Source organism: Canis lupus, chromosome X (assembly GCF_003254725.2).
Source record: "Canis lupus dingo isolate Sandy chromosome X, ASM325472v2, whole genome shotgun sequence".
NCBI classification, from domain to species: domain Eukaryota; kingdom Metazoa; phylum Chordata; class Mammalia; order Carnivora; family Canidae; genus Canis; species Canis lupus.
This window is the reverse complement of record NC_064281.1, coordinates 9668135-9694749: the sequence shown is the minus strand read 5'-3', so window position 1 is coordinate 9694749 and position 26615 is coordinate 9668135. Positions and strand designations below refer to the sequence as shown.

At 39.5% G+C, this 26615-nt stretch overlaps 1 long non-coding RNA gene and 1 pseudogene across 9 annotated transcripts; one reads left to right on the top strand and one right to left on the bottom strand.

Moving 5' to 3' along the window:
* Positions 1-12: 12 nt before the first annotated feature.
* Positions 13-12677, bottom strand: LOC112652930 (uncharacterized). Of its 9 annotated transcripts, XR_007409398.1 has the most exons (10): positions 9968-12677; positions 6502-9598; positions 5226-6025; positions 3595-4890; positions 3363-3428; positions 2443-2662; positions 2244-2356; positions 1787-1869; positions 1121-1183; positions 13-640 (listed from the first exon to the last, which is right to left on the bottom strand). It is a non-coding gene; the product is annotated as an uncharacterized LOC112652930 (long non-coding RNA). The 9 variants fall into 9 exon arrangements; XR_007409395.1 differs by having other exon boundaries at positions 1121-1869; XR_007409397.1 differs by having other exon boundaries at positions 1121-1869; positions 2244-2310.
* Positions 12678-14167: 1490 nt separating this feature from the next.
* Positions 14168-14642, top strand: LOC112655567 (40S ribosomal protein S18-like; annotated as a pseudogene).
* The last annotated feature ends 11973 nt before the right edge of the window (positions 14643-26615 follow it).

The window sequence follows — 26615 nt, the reverse complement described above, 5'->3', positions numbered from 1 at the left end:
AAAAAAAAAAATTTCATGGGCAATAATGTGGTGATGGATAATATGATAAATTACCTGGATCTCTGCCTATCCACCACTCTGGGTGTATAAAACATATAATCTCTGAATAAGAACACAGTAAAATTTCATACTTATGAGTACTATTTGGGCCAAATTAATTTCTGAACTGCTTACATGCCAAAAACAGAGTTAATATAGAGTCTTGAAAACCCCATTCACATATGAAAAACAAGCAGGTCTCTAATGAGTTAATACTATATATTCTCACACCTGCATATTAGGAAAGGAAAGGACACGTGCAAAACAACTAGGTGACGCTGTGTTAGGTAAACCATACTCACTCAGATATCTTAAGATCAGGGACGCCTGGGTGGCTCAGTGGTTGAGCGTCTGCCTTTGGCTCAGGTTGTGATCCCGGGGTCCTGGGATCGAGTCCCACATTGGGCTCCCCATAGGGAGCCTGCTTCTCCCGCTGCCTGTGTCTCTGCCTCTCTCATGAATAAAAACAAACAAACAAAAGATATCTGAAGATCAGATGGTCTGTACTGAGGTAAGACCCACTTTATCACTTACTTGGTTGCCAATAAGGTCCTATTAACGATCACTGTCAAGTTCATCACGATCTCATGAGTACCGGAACCTGAGGACACAATGGACAAGTGTGCTGAAGAACAAAACTTGTTTTATCTGAAAAAAAAAAAATCCTGCAAAAATCTTGATCACTTCCGTTGCTGTAGGAACCAAGACTACTAGGATGGTGGCTGAATTTAAAGGTAAACACCATTGTTAGAGACACCATCATCTCTTTCCTGAATACCTATAGAAATCTCATTGTAAATACTGTGGTGTAGAACAGTTGAGTAAGTTACCAGGACACCTACCTCTCCCTCACTCACTACTAAGGTTGAATATACATTATATCTAAAACCTAAAATAATAAAGACTCATGCATACTAGCATTGGTTGGGACAACATCATAACTGAGTAACAATAACAACAAAAAAACCCCCCCAAAAAAACAAAAACTCATGGTAACATGACTGTTAAGAACACCATTAATGCTCAGATAGCTGAAGATCAGATGGTCTGTAGGGTGCTTAAGGCACACATCATCACTTACCTGATACAAGCAATGTCCCTTTAATGATCATTAGGAGGTTCACCACGATCTCTTGACAGGACCCTGGAAAACACATTGTGGCAAATGAGTCTATAGTTACACCTTCTATACTTGGACGCTAAAAATAACCCCGTTCACTGCCATCACGGCAGAACCCATCAACTTTGCCTGGAAGCTTGTGGTACTCTAAGATCTATTCCATTGTTAGAGACATCATCATCTCTTTTGACTGCTCTTCTGAAAAATACCAAGCAAGGCTATTACTGTTACTCACAGCTCAATTATAATTATGTGGATAACTGTAAATTGCTCAATAATCATGTGGTCAAACATAATTTCCTCTAACATGTTAAAGAGTAGGGTAATGTGGTTGCTAGAATTTATAAGGTTTCTATAATTTCTTACCTGGCTACCTGCAAAAAAATGTGTGAGGAACAGATCACCTACATAAATACATAAACGTTAACTGGTCTATGCTGTGCTGTAGGCCCACAGCATCACCCACCTCCATACAACGATGTCCAACATTAACTACCATTGATAGGTTTACCTCCTGTGATGTGTTGACACAAATCTTAAAACGTACTGTAGTACATGTCTCATTTTACCTCCACACCTTCAAATTCCCTTGGTCACTTGTATCATTTTGGGATCCATTAGCAGTACCTGGATACTTGCTTGCAGAACACCGAGGTCAAACCCTAAGAAGAGACACCTTCTTTTCTTGAAGGGTACACCTGCAAGGGTACCTGCAAGGAGTACAACATAATAAATTACACATACTCCTCTTTCATTAGCATTAAATACATATTATCTAAAGAAGAATGGAAAAATCTCATCCTTACTAGTATTACTAGAGACAAAGTAATTTCTTAACTACATAATGACAAAAACTAGGTAAATATAAGAAGTCTCAAAAACAATAATTTTGTAGTTACTGAAATTGAGAATGTCTCTGATGAGTGACCATCACATCACCTCCTACCTGTATACTAGCAAAGGCCTTAACAGGATACCTGCAAAAAAACATGGTAACACTGTGCTGAGAGACACCATCCTCACTTACCTAGATATGTGAAGATCAAGTGATCTGTACTGGGGTAAGACCCACTTTATCACATACCTGCTTACTATCGAGGTCCAATTCACAACCATGGTTAGGTTCAGTATGATGTCATGACTTCTGGAAACTTAAAAAATAAGTGTTTAGGGCCTGAATGACACAGTTTGTTTTACCTGTAAGAAACAAATAAAAACAGAACAAAAAAAGGTACCAGCAAATCATTTCATAGCCACATCATTAAGGGAACCACCCAAACTACCTGATCTTTCAAAACTTCAACGTCAACATCGGTGTTAGACATATCATCTCTGAGCACCTGTAGAAATCTCCTGGTCAACACTGTGGTGTGGAACAGGATGACAACTCATCTGCACATCTTCGTATCTTTCTGTTATCACTCAGGGTAAGCATACATGATATGTGAACTCCAGAACAAATTAAGGTTGTTCTTGGGACAGTATCATTTCTTAACTGAGTACCTGCATAAAAACATAGAAACACAAGAGTCAGGAACACTGTCCATCCTTCCCTATATCTGAAGATCATATAGTGTTTAGGGTGCTAAAGGCCCACGTCATTGCTTACCTAGACACAAGCAAAGTCTTATTACTGATCATTAGCATATTTACCATGAATTTTTATAAGAACCTAACAGGAGGGATCCCTGGGTGGCGCAGCGGTTTGGCGCCTGCCTTTGGCCCAGGGCGCGATCCTGGAGACCCGGGATCGAATCCCACGTCAGGCTCCGGGTGCATGGAGCCTGCTTCTCCCTCTGCCTGTGTCTCTGCCTCTCTCTCTCTCTCTCTCTCTGTGACTATCATAAATAAATAAAAATGTAAAAAAAAAAAAAAAAAAAAAAGAACCTAACAGGTGCATTGTAAAATAGGTATCTAGGGATGCCTGGGTGGCTCAGTGTTTGAGCATCTGCCTTTGGCTCAGGGCATGATCCCGGGGTCCTGGGATCAAGTCCTGCATCGGGCTCCCTGCTCAGTGGGGAGTCTGCTTCTCCCTCTGCCCATGTCTCTGCCTCTCTCTGTGTGTCTCTCATGAATAAATAAATAAAATCTTCTAAAAAATTAAATAAAATAAAATAGGTATCTATAGATACATCTTTTCTACTGGAGACTGCAAATAGCCTTGTTCACTGCCATTGCTGCAGGACCCATCATCTAACTCTACCTGGATTCTTGCAGTACTCCAAAGTCTATGCCATTGTCATCACACCATCATCTCTTCCTTGCTCACCTGCAAGGAGACCATGGTTACTACTGTGATGCACAACTCTATCATCATTCTGTGGATACCCACATGTTGCTCACTACTCACATGGTTAAAAATAAATTTTTCTCAAAAATATAATACAGTAGAATGACATGATTGCTAGAATTAATAAAACATTATCATTATCTACCTGAAAACCTGAAATAAATCACATGGTAAATTCTCTGGGTATGTGGATGTCAGTTGGTCTCATGTGGTGAAGGTATACATCATCACTTATCTGGATACCAGAAATGCCCCATTAACCATGAATTTCATCTTGATCTCTTGATGGGAAGCTGAAAAACGCATGATATACGTGTAAAAAACCAGTACTTGTAGCATGACCCCTCAAAGCAATTAACTTGAACACTTCTCTCATTATGAGAACATCAATTCCATCTGAATACCTGCAGTACTCCAAGGTCAAGTCCATTATGAGATATGACATTTCATAATGAAACACCTGCAAAATTTCCATGGTTACTGGTAGGAACATGATGATAATTACCTGGATGCAGCAATCCCTCATTACTCACAGGGATAAAATGAATTTTCTCTAAAAAATGCATGGTTTCTAGAATTGGTAAAGACTATCATTTCCTACCTGAATACCTACAAAGAAAAATGGTAACAATTGCTAAGGAAACTTTCATCACTTAGCCAGCTATATAGAGATCAGGGCTAGGCCCACATCATCACTCACCTACACACAAGGAATATCCCCACTGATGAGCAGTGTTAGGTTCATCCCAATTTCTTGACTGGAAAGACATTATGAATGTGTGTTAAAGGACATAACTTTTTCCCATCAGGAAACCTGCAAATAATGTTGTTCACTTCATCATTATGAGACGCCATCAACTCTACTGGAAACTTACCATACTTCAAAGTTAATACCAATGTCAGAGAACACTGTCATTCTATTACAGTTATCCTATGGATTGTACTATCATGGAGAATATCATGATATAAATACCTATATCCATGCAGTCTGTCAACATTCAGAGGGTTAAAATGAACATTTTTCAGAAACATAGAAAGTAGAGAAACATGGTCTCAGGAATTCATAAGGACTCTATCATTTCTTACCTCATACCTTCAAAAAAATTCATGGTAACAAGAAGTGTAAGTACACTCATCACTTACCTAGGTATATGAAGGCCAGATGGCATGTACTGTGCTTTTGAGCCACCAGATCCCTTCCCTCCATACCAGCAATATCCTACACAAATTATCATTGATAAACTCAGCATGAGGTTTTGACATTAACCTGAAAAAACACATCGTGGAAAATGTTTTTGGTACAGGAATTATTCTACCTCCACCTTGCAAATTCTCTTGGTCGTCTATCGTTTCAGAAGCCGTCAACACAACCTGGATACTTAATTGCAGGACTCCAAGGTCAAACCCTGGGAAGACACATCGACTTCTCCTGAAGGGATACCTGAAAAAATTCCCAAGGTCAAGAACATGATGAATGTACTGGGATAAATCGCTCGGATTATATATTATCTCTAAATAAGAATATGAAAAATCTAACTTTTATTAGATTAGATTAGTATTAGTGGGGTCAAATTAATGTCCTCACTGCATCTATGCCAAAACAAGGTAAGTATGAGTCTTGAACACTAATTACCTAGATAGCTGAAAATAAAAGTGTCTCTGGTAAGTTAATATCTATCATATTATCTCATACGTGTATACTAACAAAGAGAGCTGAACAAGATACGGGCAAACAAACATGGTAACACAAACATTAGAGACATCATCCTCACCTACCTTCATATTGAAGATCAGATGGTTTACAATGTGACAAGATGTCATGTGCCTGGTTAAGAGCAAGTTTCCATTGACAAGCACTATTAGGTTGACCGTGTTTTCTTGACAGGAAACTGAAGAAATACATAGGATAAGTATGTTTAAGGACATGACTTACTCCACTAGAACACCTTTTTACTTCTGTTATTATGGAACACATCAACTCTATCCTGATACTTGCATTAATTCAGGTGAACACCTTTGTCAGAAGAAAGCCACGGTGTCTGAACTGGACTCCTGCAAAAATACTGTGGTTACAACTGGGGTGGGAACTTGACAATTACAGATACAATCAACTCTCAACACTCACAGGGTTAAACGTGTTATCTCTAAAACGTAAAAAGTGTAGGGGCACCTGGGTGGTACAGTTGGTTAAGCGTCCAACTCTTGGTTTCAGCTAGAGTTGTGATCTCAGGATCTCAGGATCGTGGGATCAAGCCCCTGCTTGAGACTCTTCCTCTGCTCATCTCACCGATGTGCTCACGTGTTCTCGATCTCTCTCTCAAATAAATAAATTTAAAAAATAAAATGTAAAACGTGTAAAGGCATGATCACTAGATTTGGTAAGGACTATCACTTCTTACCTGAATACCTGAAACAAAATCATAGTAACAAGAAGTATTAGGGACACAATCACTTACCTACATGTAAGATCAGATGGTCTGTGCTGTGGTTCAGACTCGTATCATCACTTACCTCAATACCTGCTATGTGCCTCATTTGCCGTGACTGATATGCTCCCCATGACGTCTTACATGAACCTGAAAACACAGAGTAGAAAACTTTTATTTACATTTTATTATACACATTTTATTATACCTGAATACTCCAAGTTTTCTTGGTCAATGTGTTGTTTCAGGACCCCTTTCAGCACTACCCATTGAATAGAAACTCTAGAGTACTAAGGGCTAATGCTTACTACTAACACTGGTAGGGACAATATCACTTCTTAATTGAACATATACAGAAAAACATGCGGGAACCCTGGGTGGCTCAGTGGTTTGGCGTGATCCTGGAGTCCCAGGATCAAGTCCCATAGGGGTGCTCCCTGCAGGGAGCCTGCTTCTCCCTCTGCCTGTGTCTCGGCCTCTCTCTCTCTCTCTCATGAATAAATAAAAAAAAATCTTAAAAAAAAAAAGAAAAACATGCTATCAAGAATGTTAGGACCATCCACACTAATCTAAATATTTGAAGATCAGATTGTTTGTAAGTGCTTTAGGCTCATATCATCACTTACCTGGATGCAAGAATAGGTCTGTTAATGGTCATTATGAGGTTTATCATGATTTCTTGATAGGAACCTGAAAATCAGATTATGACAAAGGTGATTATGGGCACACTTACCCCATTAGGACCGTGCAACTAACTTTGTTCAGTTTCATCAATGCAGGACCCATCGATCTACCTGAATTCTTGCAGCACTCCACCATCTACACCACTGTGAGAAATGCCATCATCTCTTGAATGATTATCAGCAAAAGTACCATGGTTATTAGTGTGATGCACAACTCCATGATCATTACACGGATACCCACAAACTGATCAACACTCACATGGTTTTCTTACAAATATTGTTCTAAAATAGATAACAGTAGGATAACATGATTGTTAGAATTCGAAAAAAAAAAGAATTGGGGATCCCTGGGTGGCGCAGCGGTTTAGCGCCTGCCTTTGGCCCAGGGCGTGATCCTGGAGTCCCAGGATCAAGTCCCACGTCGGGCTCCCTGCGTGGAGCCTGCTTCTCCCTCTGCCTATGTCTCTGCCTCTCTCTCTCTCTGTGTGACTATCATGAATAAATAAATAAAATCTTTAAAAAAAAAAAAGAATTGGAAAAACATCATTTCTTACTGGCACGTCTTAAAAAGAATCACATGGTGGAGCACCTGGGTGGCTCAGTTGGTTATGTGTCTGCCTTTGGCTCGGGTTGTGATTTCAGGGTCCCAGATCGAACCCCACTCAGTGGGGAGTCTGCTTCTCCTTTTCCCTTTGCACCTACCCCCCTGCTTGTGCTCTCTCTCTTGCTCTTCTCTGCTCGCTCTCTCAAATAAAATCTTAAAAAAAAAAAAAAAAAGAATCACATGGTAAAACAAACTAAAGCAATCAACAGGGATCCCTGGGTGGCGCAGCGGTTTGGCACCTGCCTTTGGCCCAGGGCGCAATCCTGGAGACCCGGGATCGAATCCCACGTCGGGCTCCCGGTGCATGGAGCCTGCTTCTCCCTCTGCCTATGTCTCTGCCTCTCTCTCTCTCTCTCTCTCTCTCTCTCATAAATAAATAAAAATTTTTAAAAAAAGCAATCAACACCTTACACGTTATTTATACACACACATACACACACAGAGATCAGAGGGTCTGATGTGGTAAAAGCACACATTACCACTTACCTGGATACAAGAAATGCCACCCACTGTTAAGGGCACTTCATGATCTTGAAGGAATTTGAAAAATAACATTTTGATATACACGTAACAGGATGTGACTTGTTGTAACCAGAACACCTGCAAATAACCTTTGTCACTTCCACAATAGTTGTCATTTGCCTCAACAATAGTTGAGAATGTCAACTCTACCTGAATGCTTCCAGTACTCTAAGGTCAAGACCATTGTTGGGATCCCTGGGTGGCTCAGCATGTTAAGTTAAGCATCTGCCTTTGGCCCAGAGCGTGATCCCCGGATCCCAGGATCAAGTCCCACATCGGGCTCTCTACATGGAGCCTGCTTCTCCCTCTGCCTCTCTCTCTCTGTGTCTCTCATGAGTAAATACAATCTTTAAAAAAAAAGAAAGACCAAAAAAAAAAAAAGAAAAGAAAAGAAAAAATAAAGACCATTGTTGTTAGGTAAGACATATTTCTTTATAGGACACCTGCAAAATTCCCGTGGTCACTACTATGGTTGGGAACATCATGATAAATATCTGGATATGGCAATCCCTCAACACCCACAGGGTTACACAAACACCTTTTCTAAAATACACAAAGTAAAACTCAACATTTCTAGAATTAGTAAGGACTACCAATTCCTACCTGAATGCTTGTAAAGAAATTATGTTAATAATTAATAACTCTTAGAGACACCAACATCACTTAGCTATCTGGAGATCGGATGGCCTGTGCTGTGGTGTAGGGCCACATCCTCCCTTATCTGCATATTAGCAACAGCCCTGCCCCCATTTATGACCAATGCTAAGTTCATCATTCCTTGACAGGAATCTGGAAAACACACTATGAAATGTGTTTATGGAAACAACTTTTTCTAGCAGGACACCTGCAAATAACATTGTTCACTTCGTCATTATGGAACAAACCAACTCTAGCTGGGTACTCAAAATTAAAAGTTAGCACCAATGTCAGAATACCATCAGTATTTGGATACTACTAAATATCATATAGATAGTACTATGGAGGAAAATAGAAGATAAACACTTGTATATATGTAATCCCTCAACACTTTCAGTGTTCAATATAAACTTTCCTAAAATATAAAAGTGAAAACTCATGTTTTCTAGAGTTGGTAAAACCGTCATTTCTTCCCTGAATACTTGTAAAACAAAAATCACAGTAACAAGAAATGTGAGGACACATAATCACTTAACCATACATATGAAAATCTGATGGTCTGTGCTGGGGCTTGGGCCCACATCATCACTTATCTTCACACCACCTGTGTCTCACAGGAACTACCATTGATAGACTCACCATGATATCCTGAAATGAATCTAAAACCTACAGTCGGAAGTCTGTTATTGTTTTTTATGTCTCATTTAACCCATACACCTGCAAATTTCCAGAGTCACTTGTGTTGTTTTGGGATCAACACTTTGGGTACTTGCGGAACTCCAAGCTTTAAGCCAGGAAGAGATTAGTTCCTCTTTGAAGGGATACCTACAAAAAAGCCATGGTCCATAATGCTATGATAGACGATATGATACATTACCTGGGTACCTGCATATCCTCCCATCACTACTAGTTTTAAAGACACAGTATCTCCAAACGAGGATACAACTCTCATTCTTACTAGTATTAGAGGAACACGTTAATTTCTTACCAGAATCCATGCCAAAACAATGTAAATATCAGAATCTTAAACATATTAGTATGTCTCTAGTGAGTTAACGTCATGTTATTGTGGACCTGTGTACTAGGAAAGACCTGTTAACAGGATATATGCGAACAAACACAGTAAAACAAGTGTTAGGGACACCATCTTCACTTACCTAGATACTGAAGATTAAATCGGTCCGTATCGTAGTAAGGCCCACTTTAGCACTTACCTGGTTGCTAGGAAGGATCCGTTAACAATCACTGTTCGGTTCACTGTGTTCTCCTGACAAGAACCTGAAAAAGCACAAACAACAATGTGCTTGAAGTGCAAATTATCCTATGGGGACAACTAAACATAACCTTTGCACTCCCATTATTATGGAGCACCTCAACTCCACCGAGGGACTTGGGTTATTCAGGTCAACACCATTGTCAGGAGAGACCATCATTGACTGGACATGTGGCAAACTCTGTGGTTACTACGGCTGTGAATTCCATGACAATCGCCTGTGTGAGTTCAATCCCTTAATGCTAACAGGTTATTCATTTTCTCTAAATATAAAAGTGAAAATTCATGGTTTTTATTACTGGTAAGGACATCATCTCTTGTCTTAGCACTTCAATATAATGGAAACAAGAAATTTTATGATCATCCTCACTTACCTAGCTATCTGGAGATCAGATGGCCTGTCCCATGGTTTAAGGCCACAGCCTCTCTTATCTGCATACTTGCATAATGCTCCCCGTTACTGCCCACTGCTAGGTTCATCAAGACGTCTTGACAGGAAGCTGAAAAACACACTGCGGAAAACGTGTTTGGCACAAATTGGCCCAAGTTCATTCTAACAGTCAGCTGCAAATTCCCTTGGTCATTTGTATTACTTTGGGACTCATGATCAATACCTGAATACTTGCAAAACTCCAAGGTCAGCCTGGGGTAAGAGCAAGCTTCCTCTCTTGAAGGAATACCTGCAAAAATCCCATGGTTAGTAACACAGTGATGGATAATACGATAAATGCCCTGGACATCTGAAAGTCCCTCTATCACCCCAAAACTCACTATCTCTAAACAATAATAAATTCTCAGGCATAATAACTAATTGTCAGGGACAATTTAATTTCTTAACTTCATAAATGCCTAACACTATGTTACTTTAACAGCCTCGACAACACCGTTAATCACACAGATTTCTGAAAATAATGTCTCCTGGGGTTAATGTCACATCATCTCACACCTGTTTACTAGCAGAACTCCAGAGTCTGTCTGCAATAAGAGGGCAACACAAATGTTAGGTAAGACACATCATTCCCACTTGCCTTGATCATCTGAAGATTAGATGGTCTTAACTGCTGTGGTAAAACTCTCTTTATCCCCCAACTGGTCACTAACTAGCTTTTGTTAATGACCATTATGGTGTTCAAAGGGATTTCTTGACAGGAACCTGAAAAAAGAGGTGTGTGTGTGTGTGTGTGTGTGTAAGGCAACAACTTGTTCTGCCAAGACCCCTGTAGGTAACTTTGCTCCATTCCCTCACTATGGGAACCATCAACATTACCTGGATCCTGGCAGAGCTTCAAGGTCAACATGGATATTAGAGACGTCATTGCCTCTTGACTGACCACTTGGAAAAATCTTATGGTCAATACTGTGGTGTGGAACCTAAATAACTTAGACCTGCATCGATCTCAGTCATTACTTATGTTAGACACACATTATATATAAACTCTGGTTTTTTCAAATTTTATTTCTTTTTAAGGAAGCTCTATGCTTGAACTCACAACCCGAGATCAAGAGTTGTGTGCTCCGGGACGCCTGGGTGGCTCAGCGGTTTAGCGCCACCTTCGGCCCAGGGTGTGATCCTGGAGTTCTGGGATTGAGTCCTGCATAGGGTTCCCTGGGAGGAGCCTGCTTCTCCCTCTGCCTGTGCCTCTGCCTCTCTCTTTCTCTCTGTGCCTCTCATGAATAAATAAATAAAATCTTAAAAAAAAAAAAAAAAGAGTTGCGTGCCCCACCAACTGAACCTTAATCCTGTAAGAGCTAATGCTTACTAGCATTGTTCGGGATTCTGTTTTTTACTTGAATAACTACACCCCCAAAAAACCCAAAGCAAAACCAGGGTCATCACACAAATGTTAGTGGTGCTATCATCACTTACCTAGAAATCTCCAGATCAGAAAGTCTGTGGGGATGCTTGAGGCATATCATCAATTACAGCAATACAAGTGATGTCGCTGATAAAAATCACCATGAAGTTCACCACGGTCTCTTGATAGAAGCCCGAAAACCACATTGTGACAAGTGTGTCCATGGACACATATTTCCCACCAGAACACCTGCAAATGACCTCATCTCTTCCTGGATACCTGCGGTACTCCAAGGTCTACACCACTGTTAAAAGCACTGTCACCTCCTAACTGCTGTCAAGTAGCATATGGTTGCGACCGTGACATGGAACTCCATAATCATTATGTAAATACCCACAAATCACTCAAAACTCACAGGGTTAAACATACATTTTCTCTGAAAGAAAGAAAGGTACTAAAAAAATATACAAAAAATAAAAAGAAAGGTACATGGTTACTAGTATTGATAAGGATACTATTGCTTCTAAACTTAAACACCTAAACAAACACACAATCGGGAAGCAAGAAAAACATGACGATGGAACATTTAGGCAGACTAATATTACTTACTTACATGTATGAAAGTTAGATGGCCTGTGCTGTAGCTTCAGCCCACTTCATCACTGACCTTGACACCAGCAATGTCCCATATTAACTACCAATAATAGGCTTATCATAATGTTCTGACATGAACCTGAAAACCAAATTTTGGAGAATGAATCCTTCTTCCATTACACCTGCAATTTCTCTGGGTTACCTGTGGAACTCTCAGGTGAAAGCTGAGGACATACCTTCCTGTCTTGACAGATACCTGCAAGAATTCCATGGTCAATAGTGCTATGATAGACAACATAACAGAATACCTGGCTCCCTCTGTCACTGCAAGTGTTAAATACACAGTATCTCTAAACAAGAATACAGAAAATCACATTCTTACTAGTGCTATTAGAGACACATTAATGTAATGGAATACATGCCCAAAATAAAATATATGTAAGAGTCTCAAACATTCATTATATAGATACCTGGAAATAAAAATGTCTCTAATAAAAAAAATGTCACATCATCTCATACCTGTATGCTAACAAAGACCTTCGTATAGGATACCTGCAAACAAACATGGTAACACCAACATTAGGGACACCATCCTCACCTACCTTTGTATTGAAGATCAGATGGTCTGGATTGCCAGAGAACCCACTTTATCACTTACCAGGTTAAAAGCAGGGTTCCATTAACGAACACTGTTAGGTTCACTGGGTTTTCTTGACAAGAATCTGAAGAAACACATAGGCCAAATGTGTTTAAGTACACAACTTGCTCTACCAGAACACCTGCTAATAAGCCTTTTTGCTTCCGTTATTATGGAACATATCAACTCTACTTTGATACTTACATTAATTCAGGTCAACACCTTTGTCAGAAGAGACCATAATGTGTTCATGGGACTCCTGTGAAAACAATGTGGTTACTACTGGTGTGGGAACTCCTTGACAATTATAGATACAAACAAATGTCAACCCTCACAGGGTTAAACATAAGTTAGCTCTAAAATGTAAAAAGTGTAAAATCATGGTCACTAGAGACTTGGTAAGGACTGTCATTTCTTACCTGAATACCTGCAACAAAATCATAGTAACAAGAAGTGTCAGGGACACAATCACTTACCTACATAGTAGCATCAGAAGGTCAGTGCTGTGGGTTAGGCCTACATCATCACTTACCTCGATACCTCGATATGCCCTGTTAAATATGGTAGGGGGGAGCCTACCAATCAGGAGGTCTTGACCTAAACCTGAAAAACAGTGTGGAAGATGTGTTCAGTCTACGCCTTGCTTTACCTGGTCTACTGCAGTTTTCATTGGTCAAGTGCATCACTGTGAGACTCATCAGCGCCATCTGGATTCTGGCAAAAGTCCAAGAATAAACCCTGGTAAGAGACACCTTATCTTAAAGAGATACCTGTAAAGATTCCCTGCTTAACATTGTGAAGATGGACAATATGATAGATTATCTGGATACCTGCTTATCCTTTTATCAGCAGGAGTGTACAAAATACAAGCTCTGAACAAGAATACAGTAAAATATTGTGCTTATTAGTATTGTTAGGGACAAATTAATCTTACTGCATACAAGCCAGAAATATGGGTAATATAAGAGTATTCAAAACATCATTAATTACATACATACCTGAAAATACAGAGGTCTAATGAGTTAACATGACATCATCTCATACCCATACAACAGCAAAGACTTCAGCATGATATCTGCAGAAAAACATGCTAATTAACACTGTGTTTGGGACACCATTCTCGCTTACCTAGACATCTGAAGAACAGGTCATCTCAACTATGGTGTAATATCCACAATATCACATGCCAGGTGATTAGTAGGGTCCCATCGATAAGCATTTCTAGGTTCACTGTAGCGTGGCTAACAACCATAACCTGAAAAAATACAATTGACAAATATGTTTAAGACAAAAGTTGCTTTGTTCTTCCACAGGAGGCCTACACACTACTTCTGGGTAGTCATGTCTTTTTTTTTTTTTTAAGATTTTATTTATTTATTAACGAGAGACACAGAGAGAGAGAGAGAGAGAGGCAGAGACACAGGCAGAGGGAGAAGCAGGCTCCCCGCGGGGAGCCCGACATGGGACTCCATCCCGGGACCCCAAGATCATGCCCTGGGCTGAAAGCAGGCACTAAACCTCCAAGCCACCCAGGCATCCCCACTGTCATGTCTCTAATGATCCCTGAGAAGCTCCAGCACATTTTCTAAGTACTCAACACCAATATCGATGGGTGGCAGAAAGCAGCCTTTGCCATAACTGCAATTAAGGGTGTGGGGTGAAGATATGCTCATGTTGGTGGGGAAAGCATGGTGTTGAGGAAAGCAGACATCAATCTCACCAGGGGGGCAGGAGAGCTCACTGAGGATGAGGTGGACTGTGTGATCACCATTACGCAGAATCCATGTCGATACAAGATCCCAGACCAGTTTTTGAACAGACAAAAAGGACACGAAGGATGGAAAATACAGCCAGGTCCTGGCCAATGCTCTGGAAAACACACTTTGTGAAGACCTGAAGTGACTAAAGAAGATTCAGGTCCACAGAGGGCTGTGCCACTTCTGGGGACTTTGTGTCCAAGGCCAGTACACCTAGACCACAGGCTGCCATGGCTGAACTGTGGGTGTGTCCAGGAAGAAATAAATCTGTAGGCCTTGTCTGTTAATAGTTTATACACCTAAAAAAAAAAAAAAAAAAAAGAAAGAAAGAAAAGAAAAGAAAAAGAAAAGAAAAGAAAAGAAAAGAAAAGAAAAGAAAAGAAAAAGATAAAAGTTGTTTCACCTGGAAAAAAGAAAAGAATATCTATAATTAACACTGATTATTTCCATCATTAGAAAACTCATCAATACTACTTGGCTCTTGGTAGAACTAGAACTTCAAGGCCAATACCATTGTTAAAGAAACCATAATCTCCTGAGTACCTGTAAGAAATTTCATGCTCAAGGGCAGCCCGGGTGGCTCAGGGGTTTAGCGCTGCTTCAGCCCAGGGCATGATCCTGGGGTCCCGGGATCGAGTCCCACGTCGGGCTCCCTGCATAGAGCCTGCTTCTCCCTCTGCCAGTGTCTCTGCCCCTTTCTCCCTCTCTCCCTCCCTCCCTCTCTCTGTCTCTCATAAATAAATAGATAGATAGATGGATAGATAGATAGATAGATAGATAGATAGATAAATAATAAAATCTTTAAAAAAAATTCATGCTCAAAACCGGTATGGAACAGTAGGATAACTTCCCTGGACACCTACATATCCCGCTGCCACCACCAGGGCTATAAACACATTATATCTAAACTTTAAATAATTACTAGCATGGTTACTAGCCTTTGTTGAGACTGTATCATTCCTTCCTTGAATACCTGTAAAAACAAAAACATAGTTATAAAACAGTTGGGAAATGCATCCACACTTAACCACATATCAGATAGTTAGATTATTTCTAGGGAGCTTGAGGCCCACATCATCACTTACCTGAATATATGCGCTGCCAAAGCGAGCACGAACACTTACCTGGATAAAAGCCAAGTCCTATTATTGATCATTATGAGGTTCACCACGATTTCTTGACAGGAACTTGAAAAACACACTGTGACAGAGGGGTCTATGGAATATCCTCTCTACCAGGACATGGGAAATAATCTTGTGTGCTTCCATTATTGTAGGACCCATCAACTCTACTTGGGATCTTGCAATACTCCAAGGTCTATGCCATTGTCAGACACCATCCTGTTTTGATTGCTCACCTACAAAAGTACCATGGTAACTTGTATGACCCACAACTCTGTTTATTCCATGAATACCCATGAATCACTAAATATTCACATGGTTATATGTAAATTTCCTCTAAGATATAAAAAAGTAGGATAATAGGGTTTGCTGTAATTGGTAAAAACTATAATTTCTGCCTGAATGCCTTAGAAAACCCACATAGTAAAACAAATTCAAACAATCAACAAAACTTAACGGAAACAGATTCGTGAAGATCAGAGGGTCTGATGTAGTGAAAGTATACCTCATCATATACCTGAACACCAGAAATGTGTCCCCTTTAACGACCATGGTCAGATTCACTGCAGTCTCTTGACAGGAACCTGAAAAACACATGATATATGTATAAAGAGACACAGCTTATTCTACTAGGACACTGGCAAGTAACCTTGGTCATTTTATCATTATGAGACATATCAACTCTACCTGAATACTTGTAATACTCCAAGATCAAAATCTTCACCAGATAAGACAATATTTCTTCATGGGATAACTGCAATATTTTCATGGTTACTGCTATGATTGAGGACATAATGTTCATTACCTGGATATGGCAATCCCTCATCACTCACAAGGTTAAGCGAAAATCTTTTCCAAAATATGAAAAGCGAAAACTCATGGTTTCTAGAATTAGGACTATCAACTCCTACCTGAATACCTGCAAAGAGATCATGGTAACAACTCTTAGCGATACCATCATCCCTTACCTAGCTATCTGGAGACTGGATGGGCTATGCTGTGGTTTAGGCTCACAATCTCACTCACCTGCAAACATACCAGCAATGTGTGCCATTAACATCAGTGCTCGGTGCATAGCGATGTCTTTTTCAGGTTGCTGTCCAGACACGATGAAATCTATGTTAAAGGAAACAACTTTTTCTAGCAAGGTATCTGCAAATAACCTGGTCATTCCATCATTATGGGACACACCAACACTACCTGGGAATTTTCAGTAATCAAAGATCAATACTGATGTCAGATAAAGTCAGCCTTACTTCACTGGACACCAACAGAAAACCCATGGGTAGTACTGTGGTGGAAGACACAGTGATAAATAGCTGGCTGCGTGTTATTCTTCAACACTCACAGGGCCAAACAAACCTTTTCTAATATAAAAAGTGAATGTATCTAATGAGTTAATATCACATCATGTATCTGTAAACTAGCAAAGAACTTAATCGGAAACTTTCAAAAAAATACGGTACATTGTGTTAGAAACACCATCCTCACTTAACTAGATAGCTGAAGATCAGATACCTGTACTGAGATAAGACCCAGCTTGATCCCATGCCTGATTACCAGTAAGCTCCCCCTGACCACTGCTGTCTGGTTCACTGTGATGTCAGAACTGCTAGAACCTTTTGAAAACACACTCAACAATCAGTTGCTGGATACAAATTGTTTATCAGCAGAAAGAACTTTTGCAAATAATCATAGTGTATTTGCAAATAATCTTGGTCACTTCCATCATTGGGGGAACCATAACACGACATGGATTTTGGCAGAACTTTAAGGTCAATGCCACTATTAGACACACTAACATCTCTTCTATGAGTACTCCCAGGAATCTCATGGTCAAATACTTGATGTGCAATAGTATAGATGTTACGTGGACCTGCACAGCCCTTTATCACTACTGAGGTTAAGTACACATTGTATCTAAATTTAAAATATAAATAAAAAAGGGCATATACTTGCTAGCACTGATTGGGACAGTATCATTTCTTAGCTGGATATCTGCATGGAAACCCGGTCACAGAACAGTTAGGAACACCACCTACACTTACCTAAATATCTGAAAATCGATTTGTAGGGCGTTTAAGGTGCATATCATTACTTACCTGAATACAAGCAAAGTCTCATCAGTGATCCTTTTGAAGCTTACCATGACCTCTTGATGGTAATTCAAACAACACTTTGTGAAAAATGTGTCTATGGACACTCCGTTTCTACCAGGAGGACACTGCAAATAATCCTGTTCATTGCCATCACTGCAGGACCCATCAGCTCTTTCTGGCTGTTCCATTACTTCAAGGTCCATGCCAAAGACACATATACCATCATCTCTTCCCTGCTCACCTGCAAAAACACCAACATTACTACCGTACCACACCACTCCAGGATTGTATTTATGTCATAATTCACGAACACTCAAATGACTAAACAAATTTTCTCTGAAATAGAAATGGTAGAATGGTGTGACTGCTGCAACTGGTAAAATGCTGTCATTTCTTACCTGATTATCTGAAAAAAACACATGGCAAGTAAGTTCAGTCGATCAATAACACTTAACTAGATACGTGAAGATCAGATGATTTGAAATGGTGAAGGTGAACATCATCACTTACCTGCATAACAGAAATGTCCTCAGAAAATGATGTGTTAGGTTCATTATAATCTCTTGACCTAACTTAAAAAACACATGATGATATATGTGTAAAAGGACACAGCTTGTTCTAACAGGACACTTATAATAAGCTTGGTCATTTCTATCATGAAGCATCAACTCTGCTTGAATATCTGTAGTTCTCCAAGGACAAAGTAATACAACTTTTACAGGACACCTACAAAATTTCCATGATCACTACTGTGGCTGAGATATAACGAGCAATACCTGATATATGTAATCCCTCATCACTCAGAGTTAAATAAGAATTCTTTCTAAAAACTGAAGAAAAACTCACGGTTTCAAGAATTAGCAAGGAATGCTTTTTCTTACTTGAATACTTGCAAAGAAATAATGGTTAATAACAAGTGTTAGGGACACCATCATCACCTACCTAGTTATCTGAGGATCAGATGGCCTGTGCTGTGGCTTAGGCCCACATCATCACTTACTGTGACATTAGCAATGTTCCATGGTAACAACCACTGATAGGAGTCTGAAAAAAAAAAACATAGAAAATATTTTTGGTGCGTATTTCATTCTACCTCTATACCAGCAAATTCCCTTGGTCACTGTATTATTTCAGGACCCATCAGTACTACCTGTATACTTATAGAACCCCAAGGTCAATCCTAGGAAGAGGCACCTTCTTCTCTTCAAGGTATACCTGCAATAATTCCATAGTCAATAAAATAGTGAAGGACAATATGATAAATTACCTGGATATCTGCAAATTCCTTATCACTACTATATTAAGTAGACATTACCTCTAAACAGGAATACAAAAGAATCTTATTCCTATCAGTATTATAGGGGACAAATTAAACTCTTAACCAGATACATGCCAAAAACAAAGTGAATTTTTTTTAAAGATTTTATTTATTCATGAGAGACACAGAGAGAGAGAAGCAGAGACACAGGCAGAGGGAGAAGCAGGCTCCATGCAGGGAGCCTGATGTGGGACTCGATCCTGGGACTCCAGGAATCACACCCTGAGCTGAAGGCAGGTGCTCAACCGTTGAGCCACCCAGGCGTCCCCCCAAACAAAGTAAATTTAAGAGACTTGAAATCATAAATTTGTAGATGTCTGAATATAGAAAAGTCTTTAGGGGTGCCTAGCTGGCTCAGTTGGTGGAGCATGTGACTCGATCTCTGAGTTGTAAGCTCAAGACCCACGTTGCGTGTAGCAATTACTTAAAAATAAAATCTCTGAGCACCCCAGGTGGCTCAGCAGTTTAGCACCACCGTCAGCCCAAGGTGTGATCCCGGAGACCGGGGATGGAGTCCCATGTCGAGCTCCCTGCATGGAGCCTGCTTCTCCTTCTGTCTGTGTCTCTGCCTCTCTCTCTGTGTGTCTCATGAATGAATAAATAAAATCTTAAAAAAATAATAATAAAATAAATAAAATCTTGAAAAAAAAAAAGGTCTGGGCACCTGGGTGGTTCAGTCTGACTCCTGATTTTAGCTCAGGTCATGATTTCAGGGCCATTGAATTGAGCTCTGAGCCAGGCTCCATGCTCAGCAGGCCATCTGCTTGAGATTTTCTCTCTCTCTGCCCCTCCCCCTCCTCCCCCACACTCACACTCTATCTAAAATAAATAAATAAATCTGAAAAGAAAAGATCTTTAATCAGTTAATATCATCTCATACCTGCATACTAGTGAAGATCTTAACCTAATACCCCAAAATTTTTTTAAAAATACACATTAACACAAATGTTAGGGACATCCTCCTCACTTACCTAGATACTCAAGTTCAGATGGTCTTCGCTGCAGTAGGATTCATTTCAACACTTACCTGGCTACTAGCAAGGTTGTATTAAAAAACATTTTTAATTCACCCTGTTTCCTTACCAGGAACCTAAAGAAACACATACAGATATGTTTAAGATACAATTTGTTCTACCAAGATACCTGCACCTAACCTTGTTCCCTTCCATTATGATGAAACACACCAACTCCACATGCATCATCACGGCAATTTGAGGTCAACAGTGTTGTCAGAAAAGACTAATATTACTTGACTGGATACCTGGAAAAACCCTGTGGTTCTCACCGTGGTGTCAGTCCACCACAATTACCTAGATAGAATCGACTCCTCGATACTTACAGGATTAAACATAGATTCTTCCTAAAATGTGCAAAGTATAAACTCATGGTTATTAGAATAGGTTAAGGACTCTATCATTTTTTACCTGAATACCTGCAACAAAATCATGGTAGCAAGAAGTGTTAAGGACACCATCAACACTTACCTAAGTGTGTGAAGATCAGATGGTCTGTGCTTGTGGTGTAGGCCCACATCACTTACTTCATTATTTGCTAGGCGCCTCCTTCACTACCACTGACAGGCTCACAGTCACAGTCTTACCAGAAATCTGAAAAGCATGCCATGGAAAGTATTCAGTACACATTACTTGGACACCCAAGGAATTCCCTTGGGCAGTTGTATCATTTTGTAACTCATCAAGGTCAATAACTGAAAATAACTGTAGAACTTTGAGGTTAAACTCTCATATGAGACACCTTCCTCTCTTAGAGGGATATCTGCAAAAATTCCATGGTTACTCGCATATCTGTTACCACTGTGGGTATAAAAAACACATTATCTCTAAACAAGAAGATAGTTAATGCTCATGCTTCCTAGTATTATTCAGGACAAATCAAGTTCTTAACTGTAAAAATGTCCCCAAACCAGGTTATTAGAAGAGTCTTAGGAACATTATTAATTACCTAGATGTCTGAAAATAACAAAAGTCTCTAATGAGTGTATCATATCTTTATTAGCAAAGACCTTAATAGGATACCTGCAAAAAACATAACACATGTGTTGGGGACACCATCCTTATCTAGATACTGAAGATCAGATAGTCTACACTATGGTAAGACCCAAGTGGGTAAGTTATCACTTACCTGGTTACTAGCAGTGTTGAATAACGACCATTGCTAGATTCACTGTGATCTCTTGACTGGAACCTGAAAAACAGATGCAATGACTGCGTTTAAGAACACAACTTGTGGGCAGCCCGGGTGGCTCAGTGGTTTAGTGCTGCCTTCAGCCCAGGGCGTGATCTTAGAGTCCTGGGATCGAGTCCCACGTCAGGCTTCCTGCATGGAGCCTGCTTCTCCCTCTGCCTGTGTCTGCCTCTCTCTCTCTCTCTCTCTCTCTCTCTATCTATCTCTGTCTCTCATGAATAAGTAAAATTAAAAAAAAAAAAGAACACAACTTGTGGGGTGCCTGGGTAGTCCAGTCAGTTGGACATCCAACTCATGATTTCACTCAGGTCATGATCTCAGGATCGTGGGATCAGGCCCTGCAACCTGCTTCATGCTCAGTGTAGAGTCTGCTTAAGATTCTCTCTTGCTCTGCCACTCCACCCCTACTCACTCTCTCACTCACTCTTAAAATAAATAAATCATAAAAAAAAAAAAAAAACAACGAACACAAGTTGTTCAGAGTACTTGGGTGGTTCAGCCAGTTAAGCATTTGACTCTAGATCTCAGCTCAGGTCTTGATCTCTGAGCTCCATGGCTGCCTACCCTGCCCCAAAAAAGAACACAACTTGTTCTACCAAGACTCCTACGAATAATCTTGGTCACCTTCATTACTGGGGAAGCTTCAACACTACCTCGATCTTGACAGAACTTCAAAGTTGACACTGTTAGAAACACCATCATTTCTTTACCAAGTACCTGTGGAAATCTGGTCAGTAGTGTTTGGTATTGAATAGCAGGATAACTTGAACACCTGTTTATCCGTCAGTCCCTTCTATATATAAACATACATGATATCTAAACTCTAAAATAGTAAAGGCTAATGCTTACTAGCATCAGTTGGGACAATACCATTTCTTACCTGAGTATCTGCCAAAAAAAAAAAAAGAAAAGAAATGATAACACAAATGTTAGGGACATCATCCTCATTGACCTCAATATCTGAAGATTATCTGATCTTTAAGGGGTTTAAGGCCCCATATCAGTATTTATTGAGATACTTACAAAGTCTGTTAGTGATGATGATTAGGTTCACTATGATCCCTTGACTGGAACCTGAAAAACACATTGTGACAGATGTTAATCTATGGACACACATCTTCCATATAGACACCTGCAAATACTACCTTCACTTCTATCATGGCAGGATCCATCAACCTAAATGGATTTCTGCAATATTCAAGGTCTAGCTATATTTAAAGACCTCATCATCTCCTGACTACACATCTATGAAATACCATGGTTACAACTGTGAGGTGGAATTCCAGGGTAATTACCTAGATAAATGCAAATTACTCAATAGTCACATGATTATACATACATTTTTCTGTACAATATGATAGCAGGATAACATGGTTGTTAGCACTGGCAAAACAGTATCATTGCTTGCTTACCTGAATACCTGCTAAGAACTCACATGGTAAAACAGGTCTGGGCAATCCAACATCATTCGGCCAGATATATAAAGATTAGATGGTCTGTTGTGATCTGCATATTGTCACTTGCCTGCATACCAAAGATGTCCCCCAGTTACTGACTTATGATTCATCATGGTATCTTGACAAGTACCTGAAAAACATTTTGTGAAGTATATATTATATATAAAAAAAATTTTTTTTTAACCAGAACATCTGCAAATATCCATGGACACTCAATAGAGCACATCAAGTCTACCTGGATACTTGGATTAATTCAAGGCTAATACCATTGTCAGATAACACCATCATTTCATAATATAAAAATTGTAAAAAATCCCATGGTTACTAAGTGGGGGCAGGATACCATGACATTTACCTGGATACACATGATCCCTCAACACTCACAGAATCGGGTGCACCTGGGTGGCTCAGTTGGTTGAGTGTCTGCCTTCAGCTTAGGTCATGATCTCAGGAGCCCAGGATCGAACCCCACATTGGGCTCTTTCCTCAGTGGAGAGCTGCTTCTCCCTCTGCCTGTTGCTCCCCCTGCTTGTGCTCTCTCTCTCTCCAAGGTTAAACCTTAGAAAAAGACATCTTCCACTTTTGGAGAGATGACTGCAAAAGTCCCATGGTCACTAAGGTGTGATCACAGTATGTATCAAAGGATACCATTTATACTGTTAGAATACCTGTAAATAACCTTGTTTACTTCTATCATTATGGGACATATTAACTCTACCTGGGTACTAGCAGTATTCCAAGGTCAACATTTTTAGGAAAGACCATCATTTCCTAATTGTACATCTGCAAACAACATAATTATCTGTATACCTTCAGTCTCTCGACACTTGGCCCATTATTTAGGGGCCCATCAATGACACTTGGATTTCGCAGAATTCCTAGGTCAAATCCTAGTAAAAGACATTGTCCTCTCATGGAGGCATATTTGCAGAAACCTCATGGTCAATGACATAATATTGAACAGTTTGAAAAATTAACTGGATACTTGCATATCTATCTACCACTAGGTGAGTTAAATACATGTTATCCCTAAACAAGAATTCAGTAAAATTTCATGCCTACTAGTACTGTCAGGGACAAATTCGTTTTTAACTGCATACATGCCCATAACAATTTTACCATGGAGTCTTGACAACATCATTAATTAGATTCTGGAAATAAAAACATCTTCAATTAGGGGCACCTGGGTAACTCGGTTGAGCAGCTGACTTGATTTCGGCTCAGGTTATGATCTCAGGGTTATGAGATCATGTCCCATGTCGGGCTCCACTCTCAGTGGGGAGTCTGCTTGAAATTCTTTCTCCTTCTTCCTCTGCCCCTCCCTACTCCTCTAAAATAAATAAAATCTTTTAAAATAAGGACATCTTCAATGAGTAAATATTATATCATCCCATACCTGTACACTAGGCAAGACCTTAATGGGTTGCCCACAATAAAACAAAAAACATGAGGATACAAGTATTAGGGTCACAATCCTAATTTCTTGATTTCAGATTATTAGTTGGTCTGTAAGCATTGCACAATCTATATTATCAATTACCTGGATACCCAGAAAGCTCCATTGATGAACACTTTACATGCCCCATGATCTCTACAATGGAATCAAAAAGTAAAAAACCAAACATGTGGCAAGTGTGTTTAAGGATGCAACTTGTTCTATCAGGATAATGACAAATAATCTTGGTCACTTCCATCATTAGGGAACTATCGGCACTACTTGGTTCTTGGCATAACTCCAAGGTCAACAACATTCTTGTTTGTTTGTTGTTTGTTTTTTTAAGGTTTATTTATTTATTTATTATTTATTTATTTGAGAGAAAGAGAGAGCACACAGAGGGAGAAGGAGAAGCCAGCTGTCCACTGAATAGGGGCTCAACCCCAGAACCCTGAGACCATCCCTGACCTGAGCCGAAGGCAGACACTCAACTGACTGAGCCACCTAGGCGCCCCAGTCAACAACAACATTCTTAAAAGACACCATCATCTCTTGACTGAGCCCCTCTAAATATCTCATCGTCATTAGCAGAGTATCTTACTTGGATTTATGTAATATCTCTGTTATAACTAAGGTTAAATGCACATTATATTGAAATTTTTAAACAATGAGGAGTAATGCTTACCAGCATTGGTTGGGACATTATATTTCCTACCTGAATACATCAAAAAAACATAACACAAATCTTAGGGACTCTATCCTTACTTACCTAGATAACTAAAGATCTGGTCTGTAGTGTGCTTAAGGCCCATAAGGTCACTGGATACCAGCAAGATCCCTATAAACAACCTTGGTGAAGTTCACTATGTTTTCTTGAATGAAACCTGAAAAACATATTGTCACAAGTATTTCTGCCTCCACATCTTTTCCCTCTTGGACACCTGTAAATAATGTGTGTGGCTTCCTTCATTGCAGGATCCATCGATTCAACCTGAACACTTGTTCTAAATTCCGTCTATACCTTTGTTAGCAACAATATTATTGTCGACTGGGCACTTGCAAAAATCCCATGGTTACTACTATATTGGGGAACACAGCACAAGTGCTTGGATACAGCAATCCTTCAACACTCTGATACACATCTCTAAACAAGAATACGGTAAAATCTCATGCTTATTAGGGACATAGGGACAAGTTGGTTTCTTATCTACATACCTGTCGAAAAATGTTGGTATAAAAGTTCTTGACCCTGTTATTAATTAAATATCTGAAAATAAGAAGGTCTCTAATGTGTACATGTCATGTCATCTCTTACCTGTATTCTAGAAAAGTTCTTCCCTGATATCTGAGAAAAAAAAAAAAAAAAAAAGAAACAAAACATGGTAACACAAGTGTTAGAGACACCATCATTGACCTAGATTTGTGAGGATCCGATGGTTTGTAGTGTGGAAGACTCACATCATTACTAACCTGAATATAAGGAAAGTCCCCATTAAAGACCTTTATTGGTTACACCATGATCTCTAAACAGGAATTTGAAAAGCACATTATGAAACATGTTAAAGGAGACTTTTTCTATCAGGAGATCTACAAATAATCTTGGTCACTTCTAGCATTATAGGACATAAAAACTCTACTGACAGTACTCCAAGGTCAATACCATTGTCAGATAAAACCATTATTTCTTGACTAGACATGTATAAAAAATCCCATGGTTTGTAATGCGGTAAGGAACACTATGATAATTTCCTAGATATGGTAATGAAACAACAATTAACACCCACAGCGTTAAACATACATTTTCTCAAAAATGTAGACAGAATGCATGATTTCTAACTTCGGTAAGGATTGTATTATTTCTAACCTCACTACCTGCAAAATAAACAGAATTACAATGGTTAGGTTAAGTCATCACTGACCTTCTCCCCCACCCCTTCATTGTTGCCAATTTTGTTTTGTGCATTTGTGTCAGATGTTTAAAGTTTAGGGGCTCTCTGGTTATATAATTTGCTTTGAGAAATGCAACCAAAACACAATTTTTTATTGTCTAAAGGTGCATTCACATCCAAATTACCTTGGGTAACTTTTGATGCTACATCTGTAGACAAAGCTAATAGTGAATTTTTTTTTTTTTTAAACAGCACCTTGTCTAAACAAGACTTTAAAGAAATGAATATCTTGAAAAAAATTTGAACCCTTGATTACTTTAACTGCAACATTGAAATGTTTGACTTAAATTATTTGATCATTCCAGTCAGTATACTGTTCTAAATTCTCATTGTGTAGGCTGATTTGTCGGTCAGTCCATAGGTCTTGTTCACTGAGCTTTATAATTTTTGTGCAAGTAAAGGCAAGGGACTGATTGCACTGCTGAGTAAAGAGATCACACATGAGTACCCTACTGCACTTCACCAAACAGTATGTGGGGATTTATAATTGCTTGCATTATTTCACAAAATAAATACCCCATGTCAAATACCTGATAAGCATCTAAGTTCTTTCTGCCGAATCTTGTTTAGATAGGGACAGAATAAACAGAGGGTACAGGGCACTTGGGCTCCCAGCGCCAATAGCAGCTTCAAGTTCTGGGGTGATCATTGGAA